This window comes from Podarcis tiliguerta (genome assembly GCF_965153285.1).
Source record: "Podarcis tiliguerta genome assembly, chromosome: 8".
Taxonomy (NCBI): Eukaryota; Metazoa; Chordata; class Lepidosauria; order Squamata; family Lacertidae; genus Podarcis; species Podarcis tiliguerta.
The window spans coordinates 56,720,961-56,732,170 of NC_139541.1; the positions used below are offsets into that span (position 1 = coordinate 56,720,961).

The window sequence follows — 11,210 nt, forward strand, 5'->3', positions numbered from 1 at the left end:
GGCTCCGAACACAGAGGATTTGGTGCATGGGCAGGGCACCCTGTAAGAGAGATAGGGAACCCATAGCAGATGTGTCGGAACTCCATTCCTATCATCCCCAGCCAGCATGGCCAATGGGAAGGGCCACAGCAGCTCAGTGATGGGGCATCTGCTTTGCAAGCAGGAAGTCCCGGGTTCAATTGCCAGCATCTCCAGATAGGGCGGAAGAGCCTCTGCCAGTCAGTATGGGCAGTACTGAGCTAGATGGACCAGTGATCTGGCTCAATAAAATGCACAGCACAGCCCTGTGTCAAGGATGATGGTAGTTTTAATCCAGGAGCAACATCTGGAGGACCACAGGTTCCTTATTCCTGCAACACACCTAATTAAATAATAATAAATGACCAAAGGAACCACATGCAATTATGTCAAAATGTTAATAGACTGAAGAAAATTACATACTCTAATGCATTATATTAGGGGGAAGTTGCTTTCCAAAAAAAAGTAGCATTAGTCATATATATTAGGAGAAATTTGCACTAAAATTTTGTCTTAATTTGTTTTTAATATTGTTTTTAATGTTGCAACCCACCCAGAGACCTTCGGGTTAAGGATGGGTAATAAATACATTAAGAAGAAGAATGCTGATGAATTTTCAGGAGGGCTTTTAAAATTGCAAAGTAATGCAGAATGTGCAGAACTGCGTTTAAGAGTGGAAAAACTGAGAGAAACCAGAATTAACTGATTTGTCTATCCCCACCTCTCTCACAAGGCTGTTCCTGAATCTGGATGCTACAACGAAAAAATGCCTCATCTTGGGTGCCCATGCACTGGGATCTGGTGATTTTGGGGAGGAGGGAGGATTGCCACACAGTGAAAAGCCTCTGAAGCAGACTGAGCTTCTTGGGCAGGTTGCTGTGGGAGGAGGTGATTCTGGGGATGCTCAGGCTGGCCCCAAGCCATGGAGAGACTTAAAGGTCAAAATCAGCAACTTGAATTAAGCCCAACAACAAATTGGCAACCTGTGAGGGCTATAAAATAACTGAGGTTTTGGCAGCAATCTAATCTGGAAGTGACTAAAACATGACTGACTGAGGCCAGGTCTTGTTTCTCAAAAAAGAAAAAGGAGGGGAGCACTGGGGGCACAGGGAGTGGAATGCCATACAATGGACAGATACCTTGGTGTTGGCCTCATTCCAGCTACTTATGCATGCAGCTCATTCAAAGCTATTGATCCATCTTCCCCAGCTTTGGTTAATCTCAGTATATGTTTCTGGCATAGAGAAATGTCCCTGTCCAATCCCAGGAGACTTCTGGGATATGGACCATTTCCTCATATATTGCACCCTTTGCAAAGTCTGTGTGCTTGAAATCACACCTCTGCCACCAGTGGATTGAATGTGTAAATCAGTAGCCAGAAAATCTCTGGAGGGCACCAAATTGGCAATGACTTCCTTAATGTTTTGGGTTGCATAACTTTACAGCCTGGGAGCACCTCCTGGGTGTCTGTTTAATGGGCTGCTGCTTCCTATGAAAATGTCAACAGACCTGTAGAGCAAATAACTGCGGACCCTGCAAAATAATAATAATAATCAAATCAAAAAATAAGGCTCATTCCTACCATACTGCCAGGTATGGAATAATTTGAGTGTGGGGGTGGTTCTTCTCTACAGAGGTCTGAAAATCCAAGGCTAAGACGGCAGCTGCTCTCTGTCTGCCGAGGGAGGCCTCTTGCTAAGCGATTTCCCAGCCAGAACTGCCAGGGGTTGCAATCCTATTTCTTCCCTGCAGTTCCTGGAAAATCGCTTTCTGGGTCTATATAAATCTGTAGATGCCAGAGAACTTCTGAGGTTTTCAATTTTGCCTGAGTCAGCTCAGGATTGTAGCGGTGGGGTGTGTGTGTGTGTGTGTGTGTGTGTGTGTGTGATGTACAGTATATGGAAGATGTGCAGTTCTGCAAAACATTTCTCAAGGTTTGCCTTTGACTCAGGGCTTAGAAATGTCTCCAAGCCTTGCTTTTCATTTTTCCATTCCTGGGGGAAACCCTTTGTGGGGACAGTTCTCTTCAACGCAGCCTAGGAGGTAAGACTCGGAGTGCAACGGACTGCAGGGGTTTGTGAAGAAAGCAAGAATCAAGGGAAAGAGTTGGTTGCAGAGTTTTGCTTTGGTTTTGCAAGCTGTTTTGGGGTGTTTTAAAAATACACACATATTTGCATCTCTTCCCCCCTCCCCCGGCCAACTTTGTACTCCATTTTCTTGTGTATGAAGCAAGAAGATTCCATATTTCAATTTGTGGAAGGGCCGTAGCTCAGTGGTGTAGCTAAGGTACCCGGGCTGCATATGCCACCCACCAAAGAATCCTGGGAAATGTAGTCTGTCCATCAAAGACCTGCAATTCTCAGCACCCATAACAACCTACAGCTCCCAGGAATCTTTGGGTGGTCATGTGCTTTAGTGTAATGTGTACACAGCCTAGGTTAAATCCACAGCATGTCCAATAGGAGGACTGAGAGGACACTTTCAGGCGACCTATTTATTGAGCATTCATCCTGATTTGTTCGCCTGGAGATTAGATGATACATCAATGCAAAGGTTACCCTACGGTTTCTGGTGCATTCCCTGTTACTTTCCTTAAAACAAAATGTCTGATCTTTTGCAGAAGTGAGTTTGTTGCATAAGACCTCCCAATCATCTATTACTGGGATATTCGAACTTGATGGTGTTCAGTTGAATGCTACCTCCAAATAGCCACAGTCTGGAAGCATCATCCAGAGAGATGTATTCCTGAGACCCTATAGCCTGTAAGAGTAGAAAGTAGAGTATACTGAGTTAGACTGGCCAACAGGCTGTTAAATACAAAGTGGTTTCCTATGTTCATTAGCCACAAAATAACAAATTTGATTGTGGTCCACAAACTTTTGCCATAATAAATTTGTTAATTTTCTGTATTTATATGTTGTTCTTGTATTTACCTGAAAAACCAATAAAAATTATTTGGCTAAAAAAGTTGTTACTTTTTTTTAGATGCCGCAAGACTCTTTGTTGACATTCAACTGTGTTTCTTGGAAGCTGCGCAAGGTTGGTCCATTATGCATTTTTCTTCGAGTTGTGTTTGCTGCAGAAGATAACACAGCCACCCCTCTAATAAGCTGTAATAAACTAAATGTCCAAGCGGTTGTGCAGTTAAGCCCAATTCGCAAACAGCCATGATCCACATCTGCATTATGCTACTTGAATGGGGAATGTGATGCACTATTAAGATAACTTTGGGTAATAATATGCTTGCGTTGTGCAACAACTACTTCTCTCATCCGCGTTGGGAAAATCACATATTTGCCTCTCTAGTTAAATATCCCAAACATGCAACTCAAACACTGGAGAAGGTGAAATATATCCGTAGAAATGTGGGGCCAGTTTCACATAACAACCTCGCCTGAAATTTGAGAAATTTCCCATCATTTCCAGCACTGTCTGTTCCAGCACTTTTAAAGTATTCAGCGCTTAGGAAATTGGCCTCTTTATAAAACCTCTCATTTGAAGCTTGATAGCTGAAAGCCACATCCAGCTCTCTCTGCCTGGGTCTCGACAATGGGGATTCTGTCTTGCTTCTGTCTCCTATGTCCAGGCTTCTATAGCACTTAACACACATTGTGTGATGTGTGAGCCAGGACTGCATTCAGCAACCTTCTCCATAACCAAGTTGGCTGGGGAGGTCTGTAAGGAAAAAGTAGCATTAATGGCAGCTATTTTAGTCCCCAGAAAGTAGGCTGTAGTTGTTGGCTGCTCCAAAAGTCCTTGGCAAATTTCACTGTGGATTTTTCTCTCCTTCCCACTACTTATTAGTTTTCTTACATTTTCTAGTTTGCTCCTTCTTTCTTTTGCTTAAGGCAGGCAGCTGCCATTTTAGAACCTGAGGAAGAAAACCTGAATAAAGCTGCTGGTAAAGGGGTGACAGATACCTTGGGGAAGCCATAAGCAACCATGTTAGAACACAAGAAAATGTCCTGCCAAGATACTTCTATTAAGTCCAGCATCTCATGATGACCAACCAGATGCCTTTGGGAAGCCCACAAGCAACAGCACTTCCTCCCACTCAGTTCAGAGGCCTACCACCTCCGCAACTGGAGGCTGAGCATAGTCAGTGTGGCTAGCATTGCCAACCCCCTTTTAAAGCCATCCAACTGGGTGACCATTGCTACATCTAGTGGCAGACACTTCCACAGGTTACAGTAACTATGTCCCATGCAGACAAGTCCTTCTTTTTCTGTCTTGAATCTTGCACCTTTAAGCTTCTTTGGATGAATTCTAGAATTACGAGAGGGGAAGAGAAACAATGATCCATTTTCTCCATGCAATGTGTCATTTAATAATGCAATGATGGCTAAGTTCCCCTTTAATTGCCCCCCCCCCCAAAAAAAAACCCCTGAATAGCCCCAAAGCATAATGAAGAGATAGAATAGCTCATTTTCTTGTACTGGGGACTTTCTTCTAACCTAACCTGGGATGGGCAATTGTGGCCCTCAAGATATTTGTTGGACTCAAACTCCCATTAGCCTCAGTAGCATTGCCTGTGGGCAGGGATGATGGGGGTTGTAGTCCACCAACATTTAGAAGGCCACAGGTTCCCTCCCCACTACCTAAACATTGTAAGGGGATTGTGGCAGCTACTGGGCCCAAGAGGGTTGAGGAGAACGAGAATCGTGGCAAGAAACATGAGGCTTTGTTTTGTTTTGTTTTCATTTGTTTTTCCTGTGTCTCCACCCTGACAGAAATCACTCCTCTGAAGCTACTATTTGGTGTGGAGGGGAAGCTGCCCTCAGTGCTTGCTGTGCTGCCTCCCTGTGCTTCAGTTCTAGTCCCAATTGGCCACTGATCCTGCCACACTTGCAGCTGCCATTTTAAAGGTGGCATTTCACAAACCAAGCCTCTTGACCTGAGGCTGCTTTTTGCATGAATGGCCAGAGGGGAGAACCTGCCTGCAGCCTGTATTTTCACACTGCAGATGTCAGAGATTAACCACTGGACCTTCTGCACACAGGATGCATTATTATTTGTTCATTTATATTCTGCCTTCCCTCCAGGGAAGCCAGAATGGCATACAAGATTCTCCCTCATCTTATCCTCACAACAACCCTGTGAGATAAGTTAGGCTGAGGGACAGTGGGTTGTAGTTAACTAAGTTCTACTCTCAGTACACCCACTGGAATGAATGAACCTAAATTAGGCCACCTTCACAGCTCTGGGAAGGGAATAAGCCAGCTAGACATGTGAAGGGATTCACGCTCCCTCACATCCATTCCCAACCTCTCTCTCTGCTTCCCCCTTTGTAAATGCCTCAGATTTTCCATCGAGAGCAAATGCAGGGCTAATTTCTTTCGGCTCCAGAAATGAGCACTGCTCTGTTAATGTAAGTAACCAAACCACAGTCTGGAAGGCAAACTGTACAACAAGGCACTGTGGGTTGGCAGGGAGAGGCCCCATTCAGGGATTTGCTTCCATGGGAAGACAGCTTCTGCAGACTCTCTAAGCAGCATTTCACAAATGAAAATGGGGGTCTGCTTGCAAAAACAAACCCCTGCCCTTGTTATTTACTGAATTACTTAGATATTAATAATCCACGCTTTCATGACGTATATCATTGAGGCTTACAGCAAATGAAATACAATAAAATCAGGGATAGTTTAGCTGGTAGAGCATGAAACTCAGCATTGTGGGTTTGAGCTGTGTGATGGGCAAGAAATTCCTGCATTGCAGGGGACTGGACTAGACTACAATTCTAGGATAACATCAGTAAAACATCTTCATTTAAAACTTCAGTAGATACTGATGGGTTAAAAAGAGGATTTCATATTGTGAAGACCTGCATAAACAGTGCAGCATTCAAAAGATGCCTGAAAGAAGTCAGGAGCAGTTCCTGCCAAACCTCTACTGGCAGGGAGTTCCACAGGTCAGGGCCTGCAACTCTAAAGGTTTGGTTCCTGGTAGAGGCAAACAAGACATCCTGCTTGTTTGCTGTGGGGAACCACTGGAAGGGCCCTAATGGAGGATCCCATGCTAAGGACCACAGTTTGATCCTCCTTCCCCACTGCACCCCATTGATGTATGCCAGGCTTTGCCAACTTGGTGCCCTCCAGATGTTTTTGACTACAGCTCCCAATATGCTGATGGGAGCTGTAGTCAAAAACATGGGAGTCGGTGGTCTGATGGGTGTTGTGGTCCAAAAATACCCAGAGAGTGACAGGCTGGTGAAAACAGGACTCAGTGCTGTGCTGCTTTACCCTGCAAGAACTTGTTCACTGTTGAGTTCAAAGCCAAGAAGTTGATTAGCGAAAAGAACATATATTTCAAAAGCAGAATTGTCCTCCAGTAGTTTATCAGCAACTTAAAATAGGGGCAGCGAAGAGATTCAATTATGTTTGCATGTTAATGAGAAACTACCTAATTTGCACTTATTGAACCAATACACAAACCAAATCACAAGCTATCCCTTGGAATTCACACATCTCTGAACTTTGCGATGCAGTTCTCCAACGAAACAACATATTTAAAAATGCATGTATTAGGGTAAAGTGGGGGGGGGGAATGCACATATTACTGAAAATAAGATACAACACTGCCATTGTATTATAGGAAATTGTTTGCAAAAATGTACAATGGCTATGCTTTGCCTCCATGGTCAGTGGCGGCAATGCTTCTGAATACCACTTGCTGGAAACCACAGCAGGTAGGCAGAAGGCTCTTGTGGTCTGATCCTGCTTGCCTTTTTTCCAACAAGCATCAGGCTGGCCACTCTGAGAACGGGATGCTGGGCTAGATGGGCCATTGGCCAACAGGTTCTCTTGTATTCTTATGGTCCCCAGAAATATTTGGGGGAAGCCATGGCTGTTTAAAGTGGCATGATACTGCTTGAAAAGTACAAAGTGGATAAGGCCTCAGCCTCAGGCAGCTTCCCGTGTTCCCATGACAATGGCATCCGAACGGGTTGTCAGCTTGGCTTCCACCTGCAGCAACTCCTTGGCCCTGAACAATCTCATTAAGACGTGTCAAACATTAGGAAGGCAAAGAAAGAGAGAGAGCACTATATAGACAGCAGAGCAGCGGATGAGGTGGCTGTGGCTTTCGTTGCCTGTAGGCCTTTGTTCCTGTCCCAGCTGGGCTTGATTAAGCTCTCTTGGCATTCCGGCACGTTTAATAGCTCTTTGCTTCCAGCGCAGGGGCCTGGCAGAGAACGAGCGTTTCGTCACAGAGGCAGCCTCAAGCGCTTAAGGCAGTTGTGAGGGGGGGGGGCAGGGCGGGTGGGAGAACCTTCAATTTTCCAACTCAGGAGGGAGAGTCTAAAAGAAGAGCTATCTGGGTTCTGAGCTGTCAAAAACTCTGTAAGGACCCCATCGAGCCTGCTCTGCAGCAGAAGCTGGGATCTGTTCTCCTCGTTGCCTCTGCTCCACCGATTCTCCGCTCTTTCTGTCTTGCACACCAGCCAAAAATAAAGGGGGGGGGGAGTTGCAAACAACTGAAAAGTTGGAGAGGAGGCTTGCCAGATCTGATGGTGACGTGGGCTGCAAGCTCCCTGCTAGTTTGCTTGCTTGCTGGGGACACGATTGCTCTCCAACGCTCCTCTTCCCCCACTGCTTAGGAATATGGCCAGCTGTGTGTAGCACCTCCGACAGGTAAGAGAACTAATCCCTCCCAGTTTGATTCAGAACTCTCTCTCTCTCTTGAACATCTGTTTGCAGGGCCGCGAGAACTTTTGATTTGCTCCTGGGTGACTTTGCTTGCTGAAGCAAGGATGCTGTTTGAGGCAAAGCAGGGGGAGGGGGGTGTCAGCTGGAAGGCAACTTTTCAGGTACTGTTTTCAGGCCACTTAAGCCGAGGGAGGTGATTAGCTAAGCTGCTGCAAGTTTGCCATACCACCGTGGATCTCATGCTTTATCACCATGCTTGACTCCTGGATGAAATCCTTCCAGAACCCGGCTAAAAAGCAGCTCTCAGAGTTATCTTCAATTTGCTTAGCTTTAGGGCTCTGTGTTGTTGGGAGTGGGTCTGTATAGTGTAAGCTTAGGGAGATGCGGAGGAGCAAAGACAGAGGCTTTGTAATGCATCATGTACCTTTCCATAAACACCTCCAGATGTGCTTTATGTGCAATAAATCCTGTTTTAAGGGGGGCAATGAGAGGAATCCTTGCCTCTTAGAAGAAGCTTCTTTTCAAGCAAAAAGCATGACTGTATCCTTCTGGAAACAGGGCACCTTTAACAGGAGGTGAAGAAAAGGAGTAATTGTTGGAAGGGGATGTAGCACAAGCTTTCTGTACACACACCTGCGAGGAAATTGTAGCGTGGGCTATGTGAGGCCCCCTTTTTATTATTTATCTAACTTGCAGAATTTACACAGGAGTGTGAATTCCCTCCCTCCCCCTTTCATTTGACCCATCAATCAACCTGGGATCAAAGGAGGATCATAAATGCAGATCTCCAGATGGTGCGTTGAAAGTTTTTCCCTCCATTTAAAACTTAATCACTTTGGAGATTCCCACCCCCTGCTTCAAGGCAGATCAGCTAAAATGAACCAGGATGATGATGATGATGATGATTATTATTTTGCTAGTTTGTGGAGCTGCTCACTGTAGGATGTGGCCTGGCATAGGGTGGAGGAGAATTTTGTTTGGGCCAGGTCTTTAAGCAAATTCATAGAACAATTGAATGGTGGATTGGAAGGGACCCAAAGGGTCATCTAGATGAATGCCCTGCAAATTGACCTAACCCACACCTTCCAAACATGGCTTGGGACATAGTTATCCTTCTGATTTCAGAATTCTCAGGATTTTTGTGATCTTGGCTCAAAAAGCACCAAATTGCATATAAATGTGCATATTTTAGAACAAATTACATATAGGAATACATAAATATGCATTTAAAAACTTGCTTAAATACCAGTTTCTGTAGGGATTTTATATAGAAAAACAGATTAATGGGGAAACAGAACAGGATAGACTTATTAAAGAGCACTGGTCAAATTGGCACAAAGTGTAAATAGAGGGATTTGGCCCTCCTTTTGCCCCTCCTTAGTTCCTCATGCCATCCAGTGCAAACACCCCTGCAGAGATTAAGCTGCATAGGTAGAGTCAGGTCCCCCAAATTATTTAAAGCAATGCATACTATGAAGGGGCCAAGATACCTGCATAACTTCCTGTGTTTCATTTATGCAGCACATAAATGTGCATCTGAATTTGGCTCACCATGCTTGAAGTTCTCCTAAATGTGTAGGGACAGTGCAGAGCTTACCATGGACTGCTGTTTGGGGATGCTTTGCAGTGTCCTATTTCCACCCCCTTCCCTTTCAGTTTTGGAGCTAACTGTGGCTAGCGTTCTGTCTGCACTGGTGTTTTAGTTACCCAATAATTAGCCCAAACCCAAGCATGTAAAGCTGGTTCTTTTAATCACAGTTGCAAAATGTGGCCTGGCATCAGCTACGGTTCATGGAAAGACTGGTGCGGATGTCTTTCTAACATCACGGTTAGCTTTAAAACTAGAAGGGAACAGTGAGTCACTGCACAGGTAGCCAAGGTAGGAGGCATGATGACGAGTGTGCCAGCTGGTGGAGCACCCCACTTCCCTACTCACAGGGGAGCCTGGGCAGCGCTAAGTGGGAAAGCGCCGGCAGAGGAGGTGGAAGCCTCTGCCTTGGAGAGATTTAAAAAATCTTTCAACTGCTGGGGCAATTGATTTGGGCTATAACCCATGCGTTTAAAAGAGCTTTGCTGGCCTCTGCTTCAGAGTCCCATTCAAAGTGCTGGTAATTGCTTTCAAAGCCTTAAAGGGCTTAGAGCTCAGGGGGCCTGACAGAATGCTTTCTCCCGTGTTGTGTCCTCTTAGGCCACTCACTAAGTATTTTCGTCAAGTGCTGCCTTGGTCAGGTGTGAGGTGAAGCAGGTGGCAAATGAGGAAGGCAGTATCTATGCCTGTAGCACCCTGACAATGGATCATTGCCTGATCTTTAGGATGCTGACTTGGCATCCGTGTGGTTTTCCTTTTGACATCAGGCAGAGCACACTTTTGGTTTCCCAGGCCTTTTAAATTGCTGAAGTGCCTCTTCTGTGGATTGAACTCTTACTGTTTTTATCTATGTGCAGGTTCTGAGTTTTTTTAAAAAAATTATTCTTTCTTTTTAAAAGGTGTTGCATAGTGCATATGGTAGGATACAACAACAACAACACAAACAGGACATGACATAACAGTGCACATCAAAGAAGTGCCAGGCATCATGCCCAGAAGGTCACATCCAGAGATAAAGAGCAGCTTGAGAATCTGTAGGAACAATTTAATCAAGAAGGTGTCTAGGTAATAGGTCCAGCCAAAAGGGGTTTGTTTGTTTGTTTGTTTTGTTTTGTTTTTTAGTAGTTGGTGGTACTATAAGGTCTCCCTGCCTGGCTAAATGACACAAATGGGGATTCCAGCTGCCTGAAGATTAATTTATCACATTTACTTTCAGCCCTCAAAACATTGCTGTTGGGTCAATTTTTTTCTGGCCACATTATGGTCCACCATCCTTGAATAGTGAAGCATGTTGACTTGTTTCCATTGATGGGCAATTTCCATTCTAGCTGTTGCTAAGAAATAAATGATAAGGCATATCAAGCCATTCATTGGGGGGGAAATGATAGGAGAACCAGTCCTGGATCTAGAAACACAATTTGATTAACAGTAGTAATTACTTGGACTACTCTAGAACAAAATCCCTGCACCACTGAACACATCTACCACTCGTAGGACATTGTTCCTATCCGATTGCACCATGGTTCATGGGACTTAGCTTCACAGTTTGAGTGTGGCCTCCCTCAGCCTTACTGACACTGGCTTCATCAGTAGTTTTAACCAAATAGCTTTACTCTCTTTTTTTTATATTTACATTTGTGTTAGGGGACTCATAAAGTGAGTTTTATGTAGGGCTGTAAATAAATGCTTTCAATAAATAAATATAAATAAAATATCTCAACAGTTCACTCCTGGGCAGGCCCTTCATAAATCTCCAATTTCCCGGTGTTATTCAGAATGGCTTGTTTCCCTGGGTTAGGAATGTGTGCACAATCCCTAGGCTATTTTGCTACAGGCGCTCCCAAGTCCTCGTAAAACACAATCTGCAGAAGAAGGTTAAACCTCTGTGTCTCTGGGAAGGCACAGCAAGCTTCCAGGGAGTCCAGACATTCCCCCCGGAAGTAAAGATGGAGTCCAAAGAG

At 44.7% G+C, this 11,210-nt stretch overlaps 1 protein-coding gene across 9 annotated transcripts in view; it reads left to right on the forward strand.

The window, feature by feature from the left end:
* The first annotated feature begins 7,095 nt into the window (after window positions 1-7,095).
* Window positions 7,096-11,210, forward strand: part of COL16A1 (collagen type XVI alpha 1 chain) — a 123,672-nt gene continuing 119,557 nt past the window's right edge. For 7 of the 9 annotated variants that reach the window (XM_083453073.1, XM_083453075.1, XM_083453072.1 and 4 more), the window contains exon 1: window positions 7,296-7,646. The gene's annotated coding sequence lies outside the window, so the exon portion shown is untranslated. Of the gene's footprint in view, window positions 7,647-11,210 lie in introns of all 9 variants that reach the window. The other 2 variants (XM_083453071.1, XM_083453070.1) reach the window with 2 other exon arrangements.